The 23988-nt window shown below is 41.7% G+C and overlaps 1 protein-coding gene and 3 long non-coding RNA genes across 15 annotated transcripts in view; 2 read left to right on the top strand and 2 right to left on the bottom strand.

Moving 5' to 3' along the window:
- Cep112 (centrosomal protein 112) overlaps positions 1–23988 on the top strand; it is a 435401-nt gene that overhangs the window by 386296 nt on the left and 25117 nt on the right. The gene's annotated exons all lie outside the window — the stretch shown is intronic.
- Cep112it lies at positions 6147–15095 on the top strand. The gene is made up of 2 exons (XR_880275.1): positions 6147–8965; positions 10763–15095. It is a non-coding gene; the product is annotated as a centrosomal protein 112, intronic transcript (long non-coding RNA).
- Gm51923 lies at positions 8954–12972 on the bottom strand. Its single transcript, XR_003949787.1, has 3 exons — positions 12875–12972; positions 12504–12624; positions 8954–11577 (listed from the first exon to the last, which is right to left on the bottom strand). It is a non-coding gene; the product is annotated as a predicted gene, 51923 (long non-coding RNA).
- Gm36818 overlaps positions 14824–23988 on the bottom strand; it is a 29468-nt gene continuing 20303 nt past the window's right edge. The window contains exon 6 of the long non-coding RNA XR_003949786.1: positions 14824–18758. This is a non-coding gene — a long non-coding RNA (predicted gene, 36818). The remainder of the gene's footprint in view (positions 18759–23988) is intronic.

Here is a 23988-nt window from a genome sequence, read left to right on the forward strand (position 1 = left end):
CTATGTCAGCTTCTTCTTTCTCTAGTAAAAATATTTAAGAAGTCCAGTCCCAGGGTTTCTTATTACTACATACTTGCTTGGGCCTTCCTTCTTGTTTACCTTCTTTAGGTATGTTGAGTGGGGGATAGCTATCCTGTATTTTTTGCCTAATATCCACTCTTAAGTGAGTACATACCATGCATGTCCTTTTGAGACTAAGTTACCTCACTCAAGATGATAGTCTCAATTTTCATCCATTTGCCTGCAAAATTCATGATGTCTTGGTTTTTAATAACTGAATAATAGCTCATTGCATAGGTGTACCACAAATTCTTTATCTATTCTTCAGTTGAGGGACATCTAAGTTGTTTCCAGTTTCTAGTCATCATGAATAAAACTGCTATGAACATAGTTGAGCAAGTATCTTTGTATGTTGGAGGATCATCTTTTGGGTATATGCCCAGGAGTCATATAGCTGGGTCTTGAGGTAGGACTATTCCTAGTTTTCTGAGAAACCACCAAATTGACTTTTAAAGTAGTTGCAAAAGTTTGCATTCCCACCAGCAAGAATGCTTCACATCTTTGCCAGCAAAAATTCTCTTGAGTTATTGATCTTAGCCATACTGAGGGGTATAAAATGGAGCCTTAGAGTTATTTTGATTTGCATTCCCCTAATAACTAAGGACTTTGAACATTTATTTAAGTACTTCTCAACTATTTGAGATTCCTCTGTTGAGAATTCTCTGTGTAGCCCTGTACCCCATTTTTAATTGAGTTATATGGGTTGTTGGTATCTACCTTCTTGAGTTCTTTATATATTTTGGATATTAGCCCTCTGTCAGATGTAGGGTTGATGAAGATCCTTTCCCGATCTGTAGGCTTCCATTTGTCCTATTGACAGTGTCATTTGCCTTACAGAAGCTTTGCCATTTCATGAGGTCCCATTTATCAATTGTTGATTTTAGAGACTGAGCCATTGGTATTGTGTTCAAGAAGTTGTCTCTTGTACCAATGCAGTCAAGGCTATTTCCCATTTTCTCTTCTATGACATTTATTGGATGTGGCTTTATGTTGAGGTCTTTGATCCACTCGGACTTGAGTTTTATGCGGGATGATGAATATGGATCTATTTGCATTCTTCCACATGTAAACATCCAGTTAGACCAGCACCATTCTCTTTTTCCCATTGTATGGTTTTGGATTCTTAATCAAAAACCATGTGACCATAGGTGTGTGGGTTTATGTTGTCTGGCTCTTTGATTTGATTCCATTGATCAACATGTCTGCTTCTGTACCAACACCATACAGTTTTATCACTATTGCTTTGCAATGTAACTTGAGATCAGGGATGGTGATTCCTCCCAAAGTTCTTTTATTGTTCAAGATTATTTTGGCTATCCCGGATTTTTTTATTACTCTATATAATGTTGAGAATTGCTCTTTCAAGGTCTATAAAAAATTGGGATTTTGATGGAAATTGTATTGAATCTGTAGATTGCTTGTGGTAAGGTAGCAATTTTCACTATGTTAATCCTACCTATCCATCAGCATGGGAGATCTTTCCATTTTCTGATATCTTCTTCAGTTTCTTACTTCAGGGACTTGAAGCTCTTTTCACACAGATCTTTCACTTGCTTGGTTAGAGTTATATCAAGATATTTTATATTATTCATGGCTGTTGTAAAGGGTGCTATTTCCCTAATTTCTTTCTTGGTCAGTTTATCATTTGTATAAAGTAGGGATATTGATTTCTTTGAGTTAATTTTAAATCCAGCCATTTTGCTGAAACTGTTTATCAGCTGTAGGAGTTCTCTGATAGAATTTTTGAGGTTGCTTATCTATATTATCATATCATTTACAAAGAGCAATACTTTGACTTCTTCTTTTTCAATTTATATTCCCTTGATCTTCTTTAGTTGTCTTATTGCTCTGAATAGAACTTCGAGTACTATACTGAAGAGATAGAGGGAGAGTGGGCAACCTTGTCTGGTGCCTGATTTTACTGGAATTGCTTTAAGGTTCTCTCCATTTACCTTGATGTTGGCTATTGGCTTGCTGCATAGTACTTTGATTGTTTAGGTATGTCCCTTGTATCCCTGACCTCTCTAAGACTTTTAACATAAATTGGTGTTAGATTTTGTCAAAGGCTTTTTCAGCATCTAATAAGATGATCATGTGATTTTTTTCTTTCGGTTTGTTTATATGCTGAATTGTGTTGATGGCTTTTCATATACTGAACTGTCCCTGCATCTCTGGGATGAAACCTTCTTGATCATGATGGATGATGTTTTCCCTGTGTTTTCTTGGATGTATTTATCTACCTTGGGTTGGAATTTTCCTTTTAGTATTTTCTGTAGGCTGGATTTATGGATAGATATTGTTTGAATTGGAATTTGTCTTGAAATATCTTGTTTTCTCCACCTATGGTGATTGAGAGTTTTGATGGGTATAGTAGTCTAGGTTGCCATCTGTGTTTTTAAGGGGTTGCAAGATATCTGTCTGTCCAGGCTCTTCTAGCTTTTAGAGTCTCTGTTGAGAAGCCGGTATAATTCTGATAGGTCTGCCTTTGTATGTTACCTGACCTTTTTTCCTTGCCACTTTTAATATTCTTTCTTTGTTCTATAGATTTTCTGTTTTGATTATTATGTGGTGGGAGGATTTTCTTTTCTGGTCCAATCTAATTAGTATTTTATAAGCTTCTTGTATGGTTATAGGCATCTCTTTCTTTAGGTTAGGAATGTTTTCTTCTATGGTTATGTTGAAAATATTTTCTGGGCCTTGGAACTAGGACTCTTCACCTTCTTCTATTCCAATTATTCTTAGGTTAGGTCTTTTCATGGTACCCCAGATTTTCTGGGTGTTTTGTGTAAGAAATTTTCTAGCTTTAACATTTTCTTTGACTGATGTATCAATTTCTTCTATTGTATCTTCTACACCTCAGATTCTCTCTTTCATCTCCTGTATTCTGTTGGTCATTCCTGCATCTGTTGTTCCTCTTCTCTTCCCTAGGTTTTCCATCTCCAGGATATCCTCAGTTTGTGTTTCCTTTATTGCTTCTATTTCCACTTTCACATCTTGCAGTTTTATTTCTTTCCTTCACCTGTCTAATTGTATTTTCCTGCATTTCTTTAAGGGATTTATTCATTTCCTCTTTAAAGGTCTCTATTATCTTTTTAATATTGAATTTGAAGTCATTTTCAGTTCAGTTCAGTTGTGTAGGATATCCAAGGCTTGCTGTTGTCGTGTCGTTGTGCTCTGAAGGTGTCATATTGCTCTGGCTTTTTTAGATTTTGTTCTTTCAAGGGCCTTTAGCCACCTGGATAGCTTTGGTCCCTGGATTGTCTTGTTGTGGTAGGTGTTGGGAGGAGGGTTAACCTCAATGGTCCTGGTGTGGCAGGTCTCTGATGGGTATCCTTGGGCTGTGTGGTTCAGGATCTGCAGGTCTGTATGGTTCGGGAGCTCCATATCTAATGAAGGTAGGCAGAGAGGTGGAGGGAGAATGGAGGTCCACCTGGGCAATCAGGCTGTTCAGGGCAGCTCAGTGTGCCCAGAGACTCAGCCAGCAGGAAGATGGGTAGGGGAAAGGAAGGTTACCTGTATGGTTCAGGATCCATTTGTCAAATGAAGGTGGGAAGAGAAGTGGGGAAAGAATGGAGGTCCCCCTGGGATAGTAGGCTGCTCAGGGCAGCCTGGCTTGCTCCAGGGGACTCAGCAAGCAGGGAAGATTGATAGGGGAAAGGAAGCTTACACGTATGGTTCTGGATCAACAGGTCTGATGAAGGTAGGAGGAGAGGGGGCAGGAGAATGGAACCTCAGTGTTTATAAAATTAATTTCATAAAAGTTAATTTTTAAAAATTAAAACTTACTGTATTACCTGACTTCCTATAACTTCTTGTCATGCCACAGTGTCTTCCCTGTATAATATATTTCATATATATACTTGTTTTCATACATGCATATGCATGTATGTCTATATTGTGTATTATATGGTGTCCTTGTCATACGATTGAAAACAGGTGAAATACTCTAACTAAAATAACACCCACACTTTCCAAATGTCTACAAGGGACAGACATTGTGCAAGAAGCATTTAATCTTCTCTGTGTCCAACAAAAGTCAGTATTACCATCTCCATTTTACCAATGGGCATGTAAGACCTCACCTAGTAGAAGTGTGTCAAACACAGGTCATCTGAATTCTAGCCCTCTGTTCCTCTCTGACAACTCTACATCCAATTCCAGTTAGTATAAGAAAGGAAGAAACAAAGACGCTGATGCTGGCTCCAAATCACAGGCTCCCTAAGGGTGACAAGAGAATAAGCCTGGAAGTCCAAGTGCCCATGACCGCAGCTAATGCCGTTGACTTTGTATAGGAAAAGCAATGCATGGAGCAAAGGAAATGAGCACAGGGCAGATTTGGCAGCAGATGAGTGCACACTCTTCAGTGGGAGTGCAGTGGCAGGCAGGCCCAAGCAGCGTGGGCCTACTTGTGCAGAAGATCACCTGACCAAGGTCACCCGAGCCCCGTTCTCTGGCCAAGACGCTCCTGACAAAAATCATTTAAAAACAAGTTTTAAAAACAGAAAACTTTCTGGGGTTCCTAGAGGGCTGTGGCCTCTCCACTTTGTGATAAAGTGTGACTTCAGGTAAAATGTTGTTGACACCACTTAAATTCATGGCAAAACTTCACACAGAAAATTCCATAATATGTTGAGAGTTGGGAAATCAAGAAATCCCAGATGAACAATAGGGAAGGATTCAGGAACTACTTTCAGCCTTTTTTTTTTCTTGACTTCTTTTTGATCATCAAAGTTGCTTTCATGTTTGCAGTGACAATAGCTTTTTAGAATATTTCTTACACTAATTCCTGATATCTCCCATTAGACTACAGTTTACCAAAGAAACATCGGGAAATACATAGATAAAGCTGAGTGTCCCACCACAAGCTGCTAGGTTCTTTCCACAAGTTCCTGGGTTGTAGCTGGAACAGAAAGATGAATAGCAAGGATTCTGTATTTAATAAATCTTAAAAAATAAATAATATTCATCTGTAATTTAATTTAACCTTTTATCTAAATTTGACTCGTGTTCCCCCTTTCAGTTGCTGACCCCAAGAGAATCAGTCAAAGGGTGAGGGCTCCCTGGGTGATGGTTTCTTAGGGTCTGCTTCTGTGTGGACCTCAGGGATCTGAAATACTGGCAGCATCCTAATGTGCCTTGCCTTTTCATCACCCATCAAAGTGGCTGCAGTAGCGGTAGCTAGCCTTACATCACCCAAACAACTGAGCTGAACGTAAAGCAGCTACTTAGAACTTCCTTCTTTTTCTTGTCAACTAAATATTATTATCCTGATACTAGTTGCATAAAAAAATCAAATTGAAACTGGCAGAATTACAAAAGACAATTTACTAGGCTGCTTTTTATAACTTACTTGCTTTTTTTAAAAAAAAGTTTAAACTGTCTCTGGTTTTCATTTAAGAAAAATTCCTGTGTTTTGATTTTACAAAAACAAAAAATGAATGAGGCATTTTAAAGGCTATGTTTTTAATTAAAAACAAAAGGCTGCGTCTCATCAGGTCTTGATGGGTGGTATCCTTTATGCCCTGGTGCCATCAGCTCTTCTCTGTCTCCTTCACTGGCAGATCAGCAAGCCAGTCATAGCTGCAGAAAGCACACCTTCATCAGTGGGTCCACAGGAAGCCCTGGCCCACATGTGCAGTCAGAGAACTAGAATGAAAATTTACTAGTTTCCTTAGTTAGTCTTACAAAAAATATGATCCTTCCTGTAATCCTCAAACGGTAAAGTAAGTATAGTCACCATTATATTTATCTACATCAAGAGTTAGTGTTAGATCTACTTCCAGATAAGATCTGGGCAATAAACCCATCACTGAAGGAAAGGGTGAAGGAATGGAGCTCTGATCAGACTTCTTTCTTGTGCAAAGAAACAGCACTCCAGCAAGGCTGTGCTGTCTCTGGTGTGTGGTTCTAAGTAGATGACCCAAGGAGGGCTGGGTGTATATACTCTGCTGCTCCCTGGGGTATATATATATATATACTCTGCTGCTCCCTGGGGTATATATATATATATACTCTGCTGCTCCCTGGGGTATATATATATACTCTGCTGCTCCCTGGGGTATATATATACTCTGCTGCTCCCTAGGGTATATATATATATATATATATATATATATATATATATATATATACTCTGCTGCTCCCCAGATGTTCTTTTCCATTGCAGTAGCACAGCATAAAATTCGCAGATGCTATCTATCACTGGAGTTCAGGTATAGATGAGAACATCATGGCTAAAACTAAAACTCACCTTTGGTACCAAATGTTTTATAATTCACATGGAGAATAGATTATTAGACTGGCAAATTATAGAGAAAAGAAGAAAAAGGAAATAACCTAAACTTTTACTTGGTATTTTAATACTGTGTAAAGCATATTTTTATAACAGTGTCACTAAGCAGTGTCAGATTCTGCCCTATTACAGTGGGTACTAAACACATGTAACAAGCCCCCTGTTTCAAACTGGTGATCTGAAAATTGAAAACATAATTAGCTTTCATATTGATTTAATTGATTTTGCCAGTGGCTAAGGAAAGATTTCATTAGGTCTCATGGTCTCTTGATACATTGTTGACTTTCTCCTTTTTCATATTTGATTACATTGATCACTTTGTTTCTCAGAAAAAATATTTTAAATAAGTTAATTTTTAAAAGCCAACACTTCAGAGACTTCCTTATAAATAATCTCAAGTGCTGTCCATATTGTAGAAGAGGTACTCTTTTCTTCTACTCATTTCATATTTTCTCCCTACCTGGTGCTGAGGATGGAGCCCAGAGCCACTAAGCCATTTTAGTCCTCACAGGTGCTTCACCCAAGACAATGGCAGGTATGAGAATACTTCAACATAAATGATCGGTGGAGCCTGCCATCAAGGGTCACAGTACTAAGAAGCTGGGTATCAGTGTGGACTCCAGACATGGAATTAAGAGGGGGAGGGGTTGCTTCCACAAGACTAAGTAATGGGAAGAACAAGAACCTTGATTCTACCTCATATCGTCATGGTCCCTGGGAGAGTGGGGGTGAAGAGGATTCAGCCAGGAGAGAACGTTGGCTTCCCAGTGCCCTAGTGACAGAGTGTCATTTCAAGAGTGCCAGGATCGAAGCAGCTTCCCTGACTGTCAGGAAAGAGCTAGTACTTCCTCTTCAATGAAAAGCTCCTGGCTCCCACCTACCTCAGGCTGTCCCTGGAGGCCACTCTGGCTTGTGGCCAGACTTTTTGATGGCCATTGCTTTAGCTCCTAATAGAGTGGGATGTGCCCAAGTATAGACTGTACAGGCACAGGTAGCCCATAAGCTGTTTTCAAATATGTAATTTCTAAAAGTCACTCACCCCTTACTTTTCAGTCACAGTTTTATAGGCCAAGCTTCATGATTAAGGCCTAAACACACTGGTTAATTCAGGAGAGAATTTAATGACCAAAGCCAGACTCAGTGATCACTGTGTACTTATGTCTGAGGTTGTCCCAGAGACCCTATCAAGACCCCAGGGAGAAGAGAGCAATGTAGCAGTTAAGAGCATGATGGTTCTGAACCCACCCTTGTCTCTACTAGCATTACATTCTTGGTCAAGGCCCTTACTCATCCATAGACTCTTAGTAATCCCTTCCCACTCAGCTCTTGAAACATCAAAACAAGATGGTGGATGTAAAACTACTTTAAACGTGCAGCTGCAGTGTGTGCAATTAGTGGTTCAGAGCAGGGAAGAAAGGGGGCCTCTGAACTGGGCATTAAGTGAACAGAGAGAAGCTTTCCCATTAGGGAACAGAATTCGAGGAGTTGTGAAGCAGAACGACTCTGAAGTGGTCAGGGGAGATGAAGTCAGTAAAGAGGAAAGCAGGACCAGAACACTGCTTTCATTCATTTGTCAACTGAGAGAGACAGACAGACAGACAGACAGACAGACAGACAGACCAGACAGACAGAGACAGAGACAGAGACAGAGAGAGACCCTCCCTCACTGTCACTGAAGTCTGCTCTTCACTGAGCATGTGATGTGTGTTGGGGTAGTTGGTGACAGCTCTTAGATGCGGTGCTAGGGCATTTCAGTCATTGTCAGAACATTGTCAGCCACTAGAGACTTCTTTCAAATCGAGAGTGCTACAGCAACAGTAGGTGAGAGGTCCATTCAGACATTATAGCATTGGAATTCACATTGCAAGGTATAAGAGAAACATGCTGTCATAGAGAATATAAAGGGTAGTTAGGAAAATTTATTCACAAGGAAAATTTCACAAAAAACACAGATGTGGAAACAGGAGTAAGAGAGAAATGTATCAAGACTATCTGAGGTTTTGTTTGGCTTTTTGTTTTTTAATGACAAGATGGTGCACAATAGTCTTTACTGTGGTTATTTCTGAGATGTTAGGATCAACACTCAATTGGAAAAAATAGAGTGTCAAGATCTAAAGTACCAACTGAAGAAGAAAACCCATGTGCCGTGAGCATCTGCTCACATGGGCATGCGTACCATGAGGCCCTGAGTGGGCATGGTCAGGACCAACTCAAGGGACTCAAGAAACAGGCATATACAAAAGAATCAAGTAGGTATAGGAAGACAGGAACAGAGCTTGGAGAATTTAATGCCACAGAAACAAGAGAGTGCTTCCTCTCAGACTGTGTTCTGTAGGATAAGGACTCCCACTTCATGACATCTGTGAACCATTTGGATCACTCTGTGGAGGCATTGTTGTTTCAACCCCATACTGAACCTTCTCCTCCACCCCCATCCCCTACCTCTTTCCCTCTGTCTTCTGTGCTTTGTAGAACTTCTGTGGTCTCCATTGAAGGTTTTCTCATCCAGCTTCCTTGGATACTGACTGTGCTCTGAGGGTGGGACTGTGTGCTGGAACTAACTGTGTTAGGTCTGTCAGCACTTAGCCATGTGCCCGCCCCATGCAGTGCTAGGTAAGTATGATGGGAGAACGGAAGAAAGGAAAGCGTAAGAGAGCAGAGGGGAGGGATTAGGAAGAGAAAGCAGGAAGGAAGGTTAACCGCTTCTCATGCTACAGGGGATCGAAAGCTGAAGACTTGTTGTTCAAAAGCCACTGAACTACTACAAAGGTGGCCATGGCTACCTTCGGTATTAACCTCCTAAACATACTCTCAGTAACTTTCTAGGCTTAGATTTGTCTGGACTTTTATGAAAAGAATACTGTAGCCTCTCATCTGAGGTGGTCATTTCATTTGGTATGACTATTAATGGCTCCTTGTGACTTCTGTGGCCCTCAGTAATTCCCCAAACATTAGAGCACAAAGAGTTGGGAACCCGGGAAAACTAAGACAGAGATGTCAGTGCCCGCTCCACACAGCCCTCCTTCCTGCTCATCTCTCAAGTAGGGCAGATTCTCCTTCTGAGTTTCTCTTAAGAGAGTTTCTCAGGGACCAATGAGATCACTCAGCAGATAAGAGCACTTGGTGGTCAGGCCTGACGACCTGAGTTCAGTCTCTCCAGCTCACAGTGGAAGGAGAGGAGTGAGCTCAAAGTGTTGTCCTCTGATTTACACATAAACACACACACACACACACCATCTCATGGCTGACTTATGCCCATGCACGCATCATACACAGCCAATAATAATAGGAAAAAATGTTAATGTCCTGAGAAAGCCAGAGTGAAAGGGCACTCAGAAGTCCTGTGTTGTTTCCAGAGACAAACTGAACATTCTGCCTCTTCCTTCCTGGGTTCCGGAGGTGAAAGAAGTCTGGGGCTTTTAGTGTTAAGTGGCTTTCAGGTGATAACAGCACAGCATCCCCTGCGGTGTCTCAGACCCTTCCACCTGTTGCAACTGCTAGGGTCTGTCTTTCCCAAGAAGTCTGCCTGCCTCCCACAATGCTCAGTGATCTGCCAGGGAATAACATGGATAGAGCAGAACCCAAATCAATGTGTTCAAAGCTTTCACTTTATAGCATTCTTACCGTTAAACCACCTGCGTCATCATCAAGGGTAGCCAAGAAATCCATAGAGCCCCGTTAAGGGCAGCCTTAAAGAAGATGGTGCTATGAAGACAGAAAATCGATTAAGCAATAATCGTGACAATTGTTAAAAGGAGAGTTGGTCTTCTACAGATTTCCAAGCCTTTAATTTCCCCATTTTCCATAATGGATTTTAAAACTTCCCAGTCTTGGCTGCTGTGGGCTAATTCATCTGCAGTGAACTCTATTTGAAAGTACTAACAACTCAAAACTATGCTTTCTCCCAGAGCACATTATGAAAACAGGAATAATAATTGCAACAGAAATATAATTCAAAGACTTTTATTGACTTTTCATGTTTAATGGTTATTATTCTGACTTGTTTCAAGTAATTTTAATAACCACAGTTTATTTACAAAATTCAGACTGCTTCTTTTGTTCCTGTGCCAACAAAATGCATTTGTTCCCAGACAGCTGGCGTGAGGTATCATTCTAAGGCTGGGGTTGTTGTGAAGGGTAGAAACACATTTGGCTTTAGCCACGTCTTCTCAATGAGCTTGACTAACGTGTGCCTCAAACACTTGAGCTTGATGTCAGGAACAATATATTTTTATGACAATACACATCTCCGAATGTTCCTTATAAACCAGTTTGTCTAGAGGCAAGTCAAGCACTTGTCCCTAGACCCCTCACTAAGAAATGTTCCCAGCCATCACAGAGTGGTTTTGAGGCAAATAGAAAGCTCTCTCCTGGTGTGAATATACTCTGTGTTTCCTTCTTGCTTTCCAGAGTCTCTTTGTTTTGAACCTCAGTGGACATATTGTGCTGGGGACAAGAGAAGGGGTGGGACCCCCGATGTGCCTGCTGCATGCTTTTAATCTTGTGCTTTGCTGACATATCAGTTGCAAGTATCAGCCAGACACCCACCACACCACTGCAGCTGTTTGTCCAGAGAGCATTTTCTACATTGCTGAAGTGGCTCCCTGTCCTTGAAGCAACCCCTAGGGGATGGTGAAGAGCAGAAGAGAGCCCAGGACTGCGCAGGCTCCCACACAGCGCGACTGCACTCTAAGCTAGGCTGTCTGTCTAGGCTGCAGCTCGTTTTATGGCCTTCTAATGAAGTAATTCGACAATATTTTCTCACTTCTTTTATTAGATAGTTTGGGTCCGATTTTAGAACTTTTAAAGACATTTTTAAATGCTCAAATGATTTATTCCAAACCAAAAAGTCATGGAGAGCTTAAAAATTATACAGCAGAAACAAAAACCAAGTTGCTTCTTTACCATGTTTTAAAATCAATGGGCAAGAATTGTGAAGCATTCACTTTGGTGTGGAATGGGGTCTCTGGAGATGATGCAAAGGAGCCCGTGTCCCTGAGACTTGCTTTTCTGGCAGCCACAAAGCACTGAATTCCTGCAACTGAGTGAACAGCTGAGAAGAGGAAGTGAGGGAGAGATAAACAGAGATGCTGAGGAGGCTGGGGTCAAGAAGTATGCTGAAAAGAGCGAGATGCCTGTGTCTTCAGGAGAGCACCCAGCATTCAAAAATGCCACCAACTCTAGTTCCATTTTCACTTTAGTCCAGCCAAAAATATCTCCTTTTCCTGTTGAAAAGAGCCATCATGAGTAGAAGCTGTTAAGGTTGACTGGTTGTAAGCCAGTCAAAGTGGATGTAAGAGTGAACTGTCTTAGTACAGTGAGCTGTTGTCAGGTAGATGCTGTGCTAGATTACTAAATCATAAAGAATCAGTAGTGTCACACGCCTTTAATCCCAGAACTCAGGAGGCAGCGGCAGGCTGATCTCTATGAGTTTGAGGCTAGCATGGTCTACATAGCAAGTTCCAGGCCAGACAAGAATGAGGCCTTGTCTCAAAATAATCAAAAAGGAAGGGATGGATGGATGGATGGATGGATGGATGGATGGATGGATGAACTAGAAAGAGAAGAGAAAACCCAAAGGGTGGGAACATGTAATTCTTTAACAAAGAACCTGCACCCATGTCTCATGGCTTACAGTCACCTATAACTACAGCTCGAGGGAATCTTAACTCTCTGGCTTCCATGGGCACCTGCACTTCCATGGGTACCCTGCATGTACACACACACACACACACACACACACACACAGGGAAGGGGAGAAGGAGACAGTGTGAGGCAGAGACAGAGAGGAGAGAAATAATTAAAAATAAAATCTTCTTAAAAAGAAAAATCAGAATAATCCCAAGTAGGAAAAAATAGTATATATATTCAAACACTGAGTTAGATGGGAGAAAAGCAGAGCTAGTAAAGAATATAACATCATAGGCATGATTAAAATGCTAATAGTGAGCCTGTTTTGAATGAAATAGCCTAGTACTTCTAGAGACACGGCAAGGAAACTTGGTTCTCCTGTAAGGAGTCCTGTTATCATGATGAAGGAAATCAAATAGTTAAGATCTCTACAGGTTTGTGGTGAAGAATGGAGGAGAGGATGAAGGGCGGAGGATGTGGCCTGATGATTGAGACAAAGAAGTCATTTTTTGCTACTGACCTGGCCTGGCGGGCTCTGCTCTTCCTAGTGCATATAGTGGGAAAGGCCCAATGTGGCTCTCTGACCCTGTGCTCACAGAAGCACCAGCAGGACTGGAGGCCTGGGGCTGCAGCCCTGCACCCTGTAGGAACCAAAGCAGGAACTCAGCTTACTGCTCTGCCCTTTAGCTTCAGATTTTACAGGAATGGATGCAGTCACAAAAAAAGAAAAAACAAAAGCTCGTGTGAATGATCTCTAGTGCTCCATTTAGCACCTACAGTTCTGAGGGTCTGTAAGACTTGACAAAGACAAATCACAGGATGCCGTGATACCAAAGGGCAACTGAGAGTGGACTCTTTCGGTAAACCTACCAAACTTTACCAAAAACTCACCGGGCACTCTTACACGCATTCGCGACCGGCCAATTGGGTAATCCTTTGATCAGGGACAGGTCCAAACACGTGGAGTTGACCTGAATGATGGTAAGTCTCAATTCCCGAAGGGTCTGTTCAAATTCAGCCGTCCAATTCTGTAACATATACTGAGAAAGACTTTTTGACAAATTAGCTGCCCTAGTAAATTTCTCATACTGAATGGAAGTAACGCATAATGAGAGTTCCCCCAAGCTCCCGACAAACCCTAAGCCAGTCTTGTAAACCTTTGTTCTTTCTTGGGGCTATGGCCGCTCTGCATTCCTGCGTGGCTTGCTCATAAATAAGCTATTCTACCAGAGGTGCGGCTTGCTCTGAATCTCCAAAAATACGCTCTGCTGCCTCTGTTATTCTGGCCACAAAATCTGAGAATGACTCCTGAGGTCTCTGGACGATCTTTGTTAGTTGTCCAGTGGCTTCACCTGCTCGGGAGAGCGCCTTCCAGGCCCTAATAGCCTTTTCATCTGATTCAGAACTATTAAGAACTGGCTCCTTGAGCTCATCTAGTGATGAGTATAGGCTCCTTCTCATAGAGACCTCCGCTGATTGATCTTTTTTCTTTTCTTTTTCCTTCTCCTTCCTTCCAATCTCTCCCCAGGTATTCTTACCTGACCTTAACTTTCCCTCGGGTTCAAGACCCTTGGAAAGGCCTGTATACTTATTTTGTGTACCATATTTCCTCTTTGCTCCTACTCTCTCTCCCCGCTTTACTTCTGATAGATTGCCCTGAATTTCATCCAGAATTTTCAGCCCTGCCTTAACCGCTTGATAACATGTGAAAAGGAACAAAAAGGCTCCTAACACTAGAGAAAGTTCAAGGCCAAACATACCTTGTAAAGCTATTTCCCACTTTACTTCTGATAGACTGTCTTGAATTTCGTTAGAAAGTTCAAGGCCAGACGTACCTTGTAAAGCTATTTCCCACTTTACTTCTGATAGACTGTCTTGAATTTCGTTAGAAAGTTCAAGGCCAGACTTACCTTGTAAAGCTATTTCCCACTTTACTTTTGATAGACTGTCTTGAATTTCGTTAGAAAGTTCAAGACCAGACTTACCTTGTAAAGCTATACTTACGGGTACCCTGTTCCCCAGCTGAAGAGTTCTGAATTCACGCAGTTGAATCCTTCTCAACAGTCTGTGATGCGGGAACACTTTATTACCACCGTTCCCCAGCTGAAGAGTTCTGAATTCACGCAGTTGAATCCTTCTCAACAGTCTGTTTTACGGGAACACTTCATTACCACCATTCCCCAGCTGAAGAGTTCTGAATTCACGCAGTTGAATCCTTCTCAACAGTCTGTTTTACGGGAACACTTCATTACCATGACCCGCAGTTCTGGTTCCGGAATGAGGGATCTTCCTTGCGCCAGTGATGGTAACCGTCCCAGGTTTTCTCATCCCAGGATTTCTCGTCCCGGGTTTTCTCGTCCCGGAATTTCTCGTCCCGGGTTTTCTCGTCCCAGGTCTTCTCGTCCCAGGCCTTCTCGTCCCGGGTTTCGGCACCAACTCTTACACGCATTCGCGACCGGCCAGGAAAGACGCAACAAACCGGAATCTTCTGCGGCAAAAGCTTTATTGCTTACATCTTCAGGAGCCAGAGAGCAAGAGCAAGAGCAAGAAAGCAAGAAAAAGAACAAGAACAAGAAAGCAAGAGAGAGAGAACAAGAAAGCAAGAGAAGAGAGAGAACAAGAAAGCAAGAACAAGAGAGAGAAAAAGCAAGAACAAGAGAGAGAGAAAGAAAGCAAGAGCAAGAAAAAGCAAGAGAAAGAGTGGCAAAACCCCGTCCCTTTTAAGGAGAATTATCCTCCGCCTAGGACGTATTACTCCCTGATTGGCTGCAGCCCATCAGCTCAGTTGTCATCACGAGAAAGGCAGAACACATGGCGGGAAAACTGCCCCTGCACGTGTGCAGATTATGTTTACCACTTAGAACACAGCTGTCAGCGCCATCTTATAATGGCAAATGTGAGGGCGGCTCCCAACAGGGCACCTGCCCTGGCACTGGCACACATACTGCCAAGCCTTTGTGATGGTCACACTTTTGTGTAGGTTCGCCACAGTATTTTTGAATTCCTATATAAATCTTAGATTGAGGGTTGGGGTGGCTAAGTCAGTTGAGTGTTTGCTGTACAAGCATGAGTTCAGATCCCCAGCATCTTCATTAAAAAGCCATGAACTGCGTATTTTTTATTCCAGCACTGGAGGCTGAAACCTGTACCACACAGAGGCTTACAACCATCTATAATTCTGGTACCAGAGTATCCAACACCTTTTTCCCCACCTCCAAAGGCACATGTATGTAGTAAACAAACATATATTTATACACAGAAAATAACAAAATAAAATATTTTTAGATGTATTTGCCAAAGAGCTGAAAAAAGTAGTTCAGAAATAAAATTTCTGCCTAGTGGCCTTGGGTTCATCCATCAGCTTCATTCTGAGTCTGTAATCTTTCATGTTGAAATATTTTTAACAAGTTGTAAATATTCTATAACAAGTATAGTATTACTGTGTAGGTATATCTGTGTGTCTGTGTGTGCCTGTGTTCATCTTTGTGTTTGGGACGGGGGGGGGGGGGGCAACCTCCTAACCCTGTTCTCTGTATCTGTAGTTATTCTGATTACTTTCCATTGTCTAGCTTCCAGTTCACTAATTTTCTCCTTAGCTGTATCTAATCTTCTATTAGGCCAGTCTTAAATATGGATTATATTTTTCAGCTAGAATTTCTACTTAGTTCTTTTTAAATTTTTTATTTTGTACCAAAATTCACAATCATTTTCCTAATTCTGTTGCACATATCTTGATGTTTTAAAATAAATGTGTGATAATCTAAAGCAAATTTGGGCAGGGGGTATTTGATCACTTTTCTTTTGAACTGGCCGTTTTGAGTGTAGATGCTTCATAAGGAACTTTATAGAAATGATTTAAGACCTAGGATGATCTTAATTTCTTCCAGAGAGAATTGACATTTGTAGTCAGGTAGCAGCACTCTCAGTCTGGAATAACTCCAAGTCATTTTCAGGGACTGAGATGATCCAAAACCAGACTTTGTCACTGGAAAGAGCTGGTCTGTTTCCAAGTCAGTTACTCCTACTCACAGAATGTAACCTTTTGGCATATACCCAAAGCATGGGGTTTTACCAGACACTCCCCCTAGAAAGTCCCAGCCTGCAATTTCATGTGTGAGAGCTATTAAACCATCTATTCAGTTTCTCATCCATGACTAGACATTGGCCAAGCCCACTACATGAGCTGCTCCCAGTGCCAGTCCTGGTTCTGTGTGATCTTGGCCTGATTCTTCTCTGTCCAACCAGTTCTCTAGGGATCTGAAGCACACTGGGAAGGGATGGTCTAAGGTTCCATTGTCAGAGTGAGAGCCCAGCATCTGCTTTCCTTCCTAATGCTTCCCTTTGCGTTCCTAGTGTGACGTATTGGAGTTTTTAAGGTATATTCTGTATATTAAGGATTTGTTAGTTAAGTAGATTGCAAATATTCCTAGTTATTATTCTTTTAATTTTTTTACTCATTATTTTAGTGTTTTGAGGTTATTTTGTGTGCTGGATTGTATTCATTTTGTTTTGGGTTGGGGTGTGTGTGTGTGTGTGTGTGTGTGTGTGTGTGTGTGCGCGCGCGCGCTTACGCGCTCTCATGCACACACTGAAATAGAACTTAGTCTTTACACATGCTCAACACTCTTCCACTGAGCTTATTCCCATCCTCCCTCCTTTCATCTGAAAAGGGTCTTGCTAAGTTGCCCAGGCTAGCCCTGCTTACTGTGATTGAGGCTCACCTTATGTGTGCCATCCCCCTGCCTCCTCCTGAGCCTGCTGAGTAGCTGCGGCTGTGACACAAGGGTCAGCTCACCGTCTTTCTCTAGATGACTGTCTAGATGATTTATTTAGGAAAGCTCTCCTGATCCAGGTAATGAAGTACAGAGTTCTGTGTGGTACATTTACTGTTTACTATAGATCCTGTGGCATAAAGTTGTGACAGACAGAATGACTTCTAGTGGAGATTATACTCTAATCCCTGAATGATTAAACACACACACACATACAAAGAGTTCATAAGTGTGACCAAGATAACCTTAGAGATTATCCCAAGTTCTTTGCCAATCCAAACAGAAGGCTACAGTGGGCAGAGAACTTCCTCTGGCAGAAACGATGAACAGGGCCATAGGAAGGTCATGGCAGGAGGCAGAGCAGGGCAATAGGACAGCAGGTCAGAATGTTGAGAAAGACCAAGCACAACAGAGACAGAGGGAACAGCTCATGAGCAATGCGTGCCAATGAGGACCAAAGGCATCTGGGCTCTCTAATCATAGAGCTGAGCTGGCCTGCACATCAACTCTATGAGGTGAACATTAACCCTTTCAGGGTAGTGCCAGCTGACAGCCAGCAAGGAAACATACCTGTAAGGAACTGAACTTGCCCGAAACCACACATGGGCAAGGAAGAGTTCTTTTCAGAGGTTCCAAATAGGACCTTGGGACAGATTTTTGCCCTTGTGATACCCATATCCCCAGTTGATCCCCTCAGATTTCGAACCTATAAGATAGCAAATTCTAACTATAAGATAGCAAATTCATGTAGTTTTAAGCAAATGAATACCAGGCCATTTATTGTAAGAATTATAGAAAGCTTCTATAGGAATGTTACTTTATTAGAATTATTTCAAAATAAATAGTTATTAATATCATTTTGACAGAGATGTATTTCCCACATTTAAGAAAAAAGCCATCTTTAACAAAAATCAAAGTTTGCATATAAATGTGAATCTGTTTGGAACTCTCTACATCCTTCTGTTTGTCTTGTGTGGCTCCCTGTTATGTACTACAGGTGCTGAGGTACACTGCTCGGTTCCACTTCCAGCTCCATCACTCCCACTGTAGAACTCCAGCAAGAGGCTTCACTTGTCCCTTCCATGGCACTACCCTGAAAGGGTTAATGCTCACCTCATAGAGTTGATGTGCAGGCCAGCACAGCTCTATGGGTAGAGAGCCCAGATGTGCAAATGACATCATCTGGGGATGGCTCCTCCCATCACTGTCTTGATTACTGCCAGGCCTTCCCTGTTCTCGTAATTCATGCCCTAAGCCTCCTGCATTTCTTTTCTAGAATCCCACTGACTGGCTGGCTGGTATTGTACTGAAAGTATGAATTATATTAGGATAATTGGTATCTTTGCAATATTGACTCTTCCTGTTATGCACCTCACATCTCTGCATTTCATGAGCTATTCTTCAGTATGCTTCAGGCCAGCTGACCTGTATCTCCATGTGGATATGTGGTACATTTTGTATTGAATTGATTTCAGCTTTATTATGTGGTTTTCTTTCTTTTTTTTTCCTGTGGGTTTCCCTTATATTTTCTGCATGGCTGCCGCTATGGTTGAAGACAGTATTCAGAGTTTTTGCAGTGTATATATTACAAAGGAAAAGAAAGAGGAGCTAACAGACAAATAGAGCTATGCTATTATAAGCAGAATCTGTCTGGTATTTGGTCTGATGATTTTTCACTGTGTCTCTTGAGTTTCTATGGTTCCTGAGCAGAGATGACACCTGCATCCTGCCTTCCATCTCTCATCCCACCGGGCATTGCTTCCCAGCCCAGGCCTGCACGATGGCATCAAGTCCATGGCAAGAGTTTCCTTCCTAGGGGCCTCAAAGATTTTATTTATTAGACTGGAGAGTTGGCTCAGTGGTTAAGAGTACTTGCTGCTCTTCTTGAGGATGTAAGTTCAATTCCTAGCACCTTCATAGTGGCTTCCAATCATCTGTAATTGTACTTGCAGTTCAGCAAAATCCAATACCATCTTGTGGGCCCCATGGTCCATATACACAGGCTGCACAGATATACATGCAGGAAAAGTATCCATACATATAAAAATAAAATAATCAAAGTTAAGATTTTATTTCTTTCTCTCTCTCTCTCTCTCTCTGTGTGTGTGTGTGTGTGTGTGTGTGTGTGTGTGTGTGTGTGCCTCTATGTATGTCTATGTACTACATGTGTACATTGCTCTTGGTGGTCAGAAGAAAGCACTGGATCCCCTGGAACTGGAGTTATAGCCAGTTGTGAACCACCATAGAGGTGCTAGAAAATGAACCCACATCCTCAGGAAGGACAGCCAGTGCTCTTAACTGAGCCCTCTTCCTAAGGGTTTCTAATAGCATTTAGGGATTTAGAACATCATTTTCCTTATAAATACTTGTAAGCATATTTTCTCATTTACATTAAACTAAGACTTCTTTGAAGTGGAGAATAAGTATACACACACGTATGTAGTATGTATGTATGTATAGGATCAATATGTACATCATACATATGTCTGCCTCACAGTCAACTCTAGCCATACAAGAGCTGAACAGATAACTCTGCTGGCACAGTAGCTCTGACCACTGAAAACACAGAAAGCTATGGGAGCCTCACTCCCTTCCGCTGCCCTTTCACAGAGTGACTTTTTGGTCTCTTCCTCTGGTGCCCATCATGGAGTCTTATAGACACTGAGCAAAAGGCTCTCTCCAAAGTATAAGATTCCAAATCAAAGAAGATCTCAGAAGATGGAAAGATCTCCCATGTTCATGGATTGGCATGATTAATATAGTAAAAATGGCTATCTTGCCAAAAGCAATCTACAGATTCAATGCAATCCCCATCAAAATTCCAACTCAATTCTTTACAGAGTTAGAAAAGGCAATTTGCAAATTCATCTGGAATAACAAAAATCCTAAGATAGCAAAAACTATTCTCAACAAAAGAACCACTGGTAGAATCACTATGACGACCTCAGCTGTACTAAAGAGCAATTGTGATTAAAAAAAAAAAAAAAAAAAAAGGCATGGTACTGGTACAATGACAGACAGGTAGATCAATGGAAGAGAATTGAAGACCCAGAAATGAACCCACACACCGATGGTCACTTGATCTTTGACAAAGGAGCTAAAACCATCCAGTGGGAAAAAGACAGCATCTTCAACAAATGGTGTTGGCTCAGCTGGCGGTTAGCATGTAGATGAAGGCAAATTGATCCATTCTTATCTCCTATACAAAGCTCAAATCTAAGTGGATCAAAGAACTCAACATAAAACCAGAGACACTGAAACTTATAGAGGAGAAAGTGGGGAAGAGCCTTGAAGATATGGGCACAGGGGAAAAATTCCTGAACAGAACACCAATGGCTTGTGCTGTAAGATCGAGAATCAACAAATGGGACCTCATAAAATTGCAAAGTTTCTGTAAGGCAAAAGACACTGTCAGTAAGACGAAAAGGCAACCAACAGATTGGGAAAAGATCTTTACCTATCCTAAATCAGATAGGGTGCTAATATCCAATATATACAAAGAACTCAAGAAGTTGGACTCCAGAAAACTAAACAACCGTATTTTAAAAATGGGGTACAGAGCTAAGCAAAGAATTCTCAACTGAGGAATACCTAATGGCTGAGAAGCACCTAAAGAAATGTTCAACATCCTTAATCATCAGGGAAATTCAAATCAAAACAACCCTGAGAGTCCACCTCACACCCATCTGAATGGCTAAGATCAAAAATTCAGGTGACAGCAGATGCTAGTGAGGATGTGGAGAAAGAGGAACACTCCTCCATTGCTGGTGGGATTGCAAGCTGGTAAAACCACTCTAGAAATAAGTTTGGCGGTTCCTCAGAAAATTGGACATAGTTCTACCAGAAGAACCAGCAATACATCTCCTGGGCATATACCCAGAAGATGCTCCAACATGTAATAAGGACACATGCTCCACTGTGTTCATAGAAGCCTTATTTATAATAGCCAGAAGCTGGAAAGAACCCAGATGTCCCTCAACAGAGGAATGGATACAGAAAATGTGATACATTTACACAATGGAGTACTACTCAGCTATTAAAAAGAATAAATTTATGAGATCCTTAGACAAATGGATGGATCTGGAGGATCTCATCTTGAGTGAGGTAACCCAATCACAAAAGAACACACATGATATGCACTCACTGATAAGTGGATATTAGCCCAGAGGCTCAGAATCCTTCTTAGAAGGGGGAACAAAATACCCACGAAAGGAATTACAGAGACAAAGTTTGGAGTAGAGACTGAAGGAATGACCATCCAGAGACTGCCCCACTTGGGGATCTATCCCATAAACAACCACCAAACCCAGACACTATGGTAGAAGCCAACAAGAGCCTGCTGACAGGAGCCTGGTATAGCTGTCTCCTGATGGCCTCTGCCAGTACCTGGCAAATATATAAGTGGATGCTCAAATATCATCCATTGGACAGAGCACAAGGTCCCCAATGAAGGAGCTAAAGAAAGTACCCAAGGAGCTGAAGAGGTATGAAGCCCTATAGGAGGAACATCAATATGAACTAACCAGTACCCCCAGAGCTCCTTGGAACTAAACCACCAATTTAAAAAAATGTATGCTGGAACTTGTGTTTCTAGCTGTATATGTAGCAGAGGATGGCCTAGTCAGTCATCAATGGGAGGAGAGGCCCTAGGTCCTGTGAAGGTTCTAAGTTCCAGTAGAGGGGAATGCCAGGACTGGGAATGGGTGTGGGTGCATTGGGGAGCAGGGGGAGGGGGAGGGGATTTTCGGAGGGGAAACTAGGAAAGGGGATAATAACATTTGAAATGTAAATAAAGAAAATATCTAATACAAAAATTATTTCCCCTACTTAGAAGCCAAAAAAGTAATCTTCCCCATTGCGTAATCATACCCCTGCCCACTCCCCTCTGGGACTGCTGGACTGTAACATCAAGGGTTTCTTGTCTGTCTCAGGTAGGGTTTCTGTTGCTGCCATAAGACACCATGACCAAATTCAACTTGGGGAGAGAAGGCTTTGTTTCATCTCATAGCTTGTAGCTGTTCATCATTAAGGGAAATCAGACCAGAATTCCAGTCAAGTGAGCACACAGAGCTTCATTCCCTGAGTGACCAGATTCATAATCCTGAAGTAGGACCTACTGAATTTTCATTAATTTTAACGTAACTTATGTTTTAAAGGATCTTACTGAATTTTCAATGAAGCTTGCTGAAGTTTGACTGACCAATGTAAGAACTGTATTGGTTAAATGTTTTTGCCTCTTTTTCTTCCCTTTCTCTTTGGTACTAGAGAGCAAACCCTTGTACTCTTGCATGCTTCAACCACTGAGCTACAACCCCAGCCCTGTGGTGGTCAGTTACCACTCCCTCTTCACAACTTCGACATTTAGGAAAATCTGAATTTCAGGGAAGGCGAGGTCAAGCTGAAGCCTGAAGAACACATCCAGTGTTATAAACTTGGCACTTTTTGGAATTCAGCTTCTAAACGCGTGATACTTCATGATAAAACAGTTTACAGTTATGTATAAAATACTGCCACAAATCGAAACCTCCTGGGTATATCAGCTATGAGGAATTTTGAAAATCACAATCACTACAAAACAAACAGAAAAAAAGCAAGACAGCAGTATGTTGCTGTCCTGCCTATGAGAGAGCCCTGCTGTGATGGCCATGCCTCTGCTAGCATCTAATGAAAGTACATTTTGAAATGGACAGAATGCAAAAGGTTTGGATTCCTCTTTTAAGTATCAGTGTTCCTTAAAGAACGTGGCACCACACTAGCTGGAGAAATGTGTGCTCTTGAACCAGAGAAACCACTTACAGTTACTAAGTACCTACTGTGTGCCTGTTCTAGAACCTCTGAAGGGTGGTGACATGGAGGAGGCTCTTCTAAAGTGAGCTTGCACTGTGCTCCTGACACAGAGTGTCCTGGGTGTCCCTTTCAGAAGCTCCCTCTAACCATCTCTATTGCTGTAGACCTGTCTGCCCTCTGCCCTCTGTTCCCCACCTCTCCCAGCTGTTCATTCTCTCTGCCTTGCTGATGTCATCTAGTCTCCTTGGCTGAGCTGCCATGATCCAAGTCATGTTAGCCCCTTAACCTTAGCTCTCATGGCCAGGATGATCAGCACATCCCAAGCCGTGCCTCTTTCCCTGCCACTGACACCAGCACTACTAGTGCTCAGTCTGGTACTTCAGATTCAAGTCGAATTTCATGCCACAAAATCCAGATTTCCAGGTAAACCTATGTGTAAGACTCAGTACTAGTGTGAGACTTTTAAAAGGAAAGAACTAATAAGTACTGGAGGCCACGCTAAGAGCATCGGTCTTCCCCTCATCATGTGACTTTTAAGGAAGACAGATGGAAAGGCCATCTGTCTTTCTCCCCAAATGACCCCTGCCTGACCCCTAATGGAAAGTGGAACTATAGGAGATAGTATGAATATCAGAGACTAGAACTTTTATTTTTCAATTGAATTTTCTATTTTAATTTACACCTTGAAATGGTTAAACATTAGACCTGCCCTGAAGAGTTTGCTAGGAGAAAGTGGGTTGAAAAATAAAAGAATCTTTCTAAACCACCAACCAAAGTGTATACATGGGCTGGTCCATGGCTCCAGCTACATATGTAGCAAAGGATGATCTTATCTGGTGTCAGTTGGGGGCGAGGGGGTAGCCTTGGTCCTGTGGAGGCTTGATGCCCCAGAGAAGGGGAATGCTAGAGCAGTGAGGTAGGGGTGAGTGGGTGGGTAGAGGAGTACCCTCATAGAAGCAAAGGGAAAAGGCAATGGGATGGAGGGTTTGCAGAGGGGAAACCAGAAAGGGGGACAAAATTTGAAATGTAAATAAATAAAATATCCAATAAAGAAGAATTAGATATAATTAATTATCTTAAAGAAGTATAATTATGATAATTATGAAGATCAAATTGTTGAGTAAAACATAAATTGAGTTGTATTTTTATTTTGTATATCATTTTTATTGTTGTTTTGGTTTTCTGAAACAAGAACTCACTATATAGCCCTGGCTGACATGAAACTTTCTAAGTATACCAGGCAGGACTCAAAGGTCTGCCAGCCTCTGTCTCCCTAGTACTTGGATTAAAGGCATGTGCCACCATGCCCAGCTATATGTATATAACAATAATTAATTTAAAAAAGAGGTCATGAATTTGAAATAGAACAATGGGGATATGTGGAGGTTTGGAGGAGAAAATGGGAGAGGCAATGATACAGTCATATTACCATAATCTCAAAAAAAT

The sequence above is a fragment of the Mus musculus genome, chromosome 11 (assembly GCF_000001635.26).
Source record: "Mus musculus strain C57BL/6J chromosome 11, GRCm38.p6 C57BL/6J".
Taxonomy (NCBI): Eukaryota; Metazoa; Chordata; class Mammalia; order Rodentia; family Muridae; genus Mus; species Mus musculus.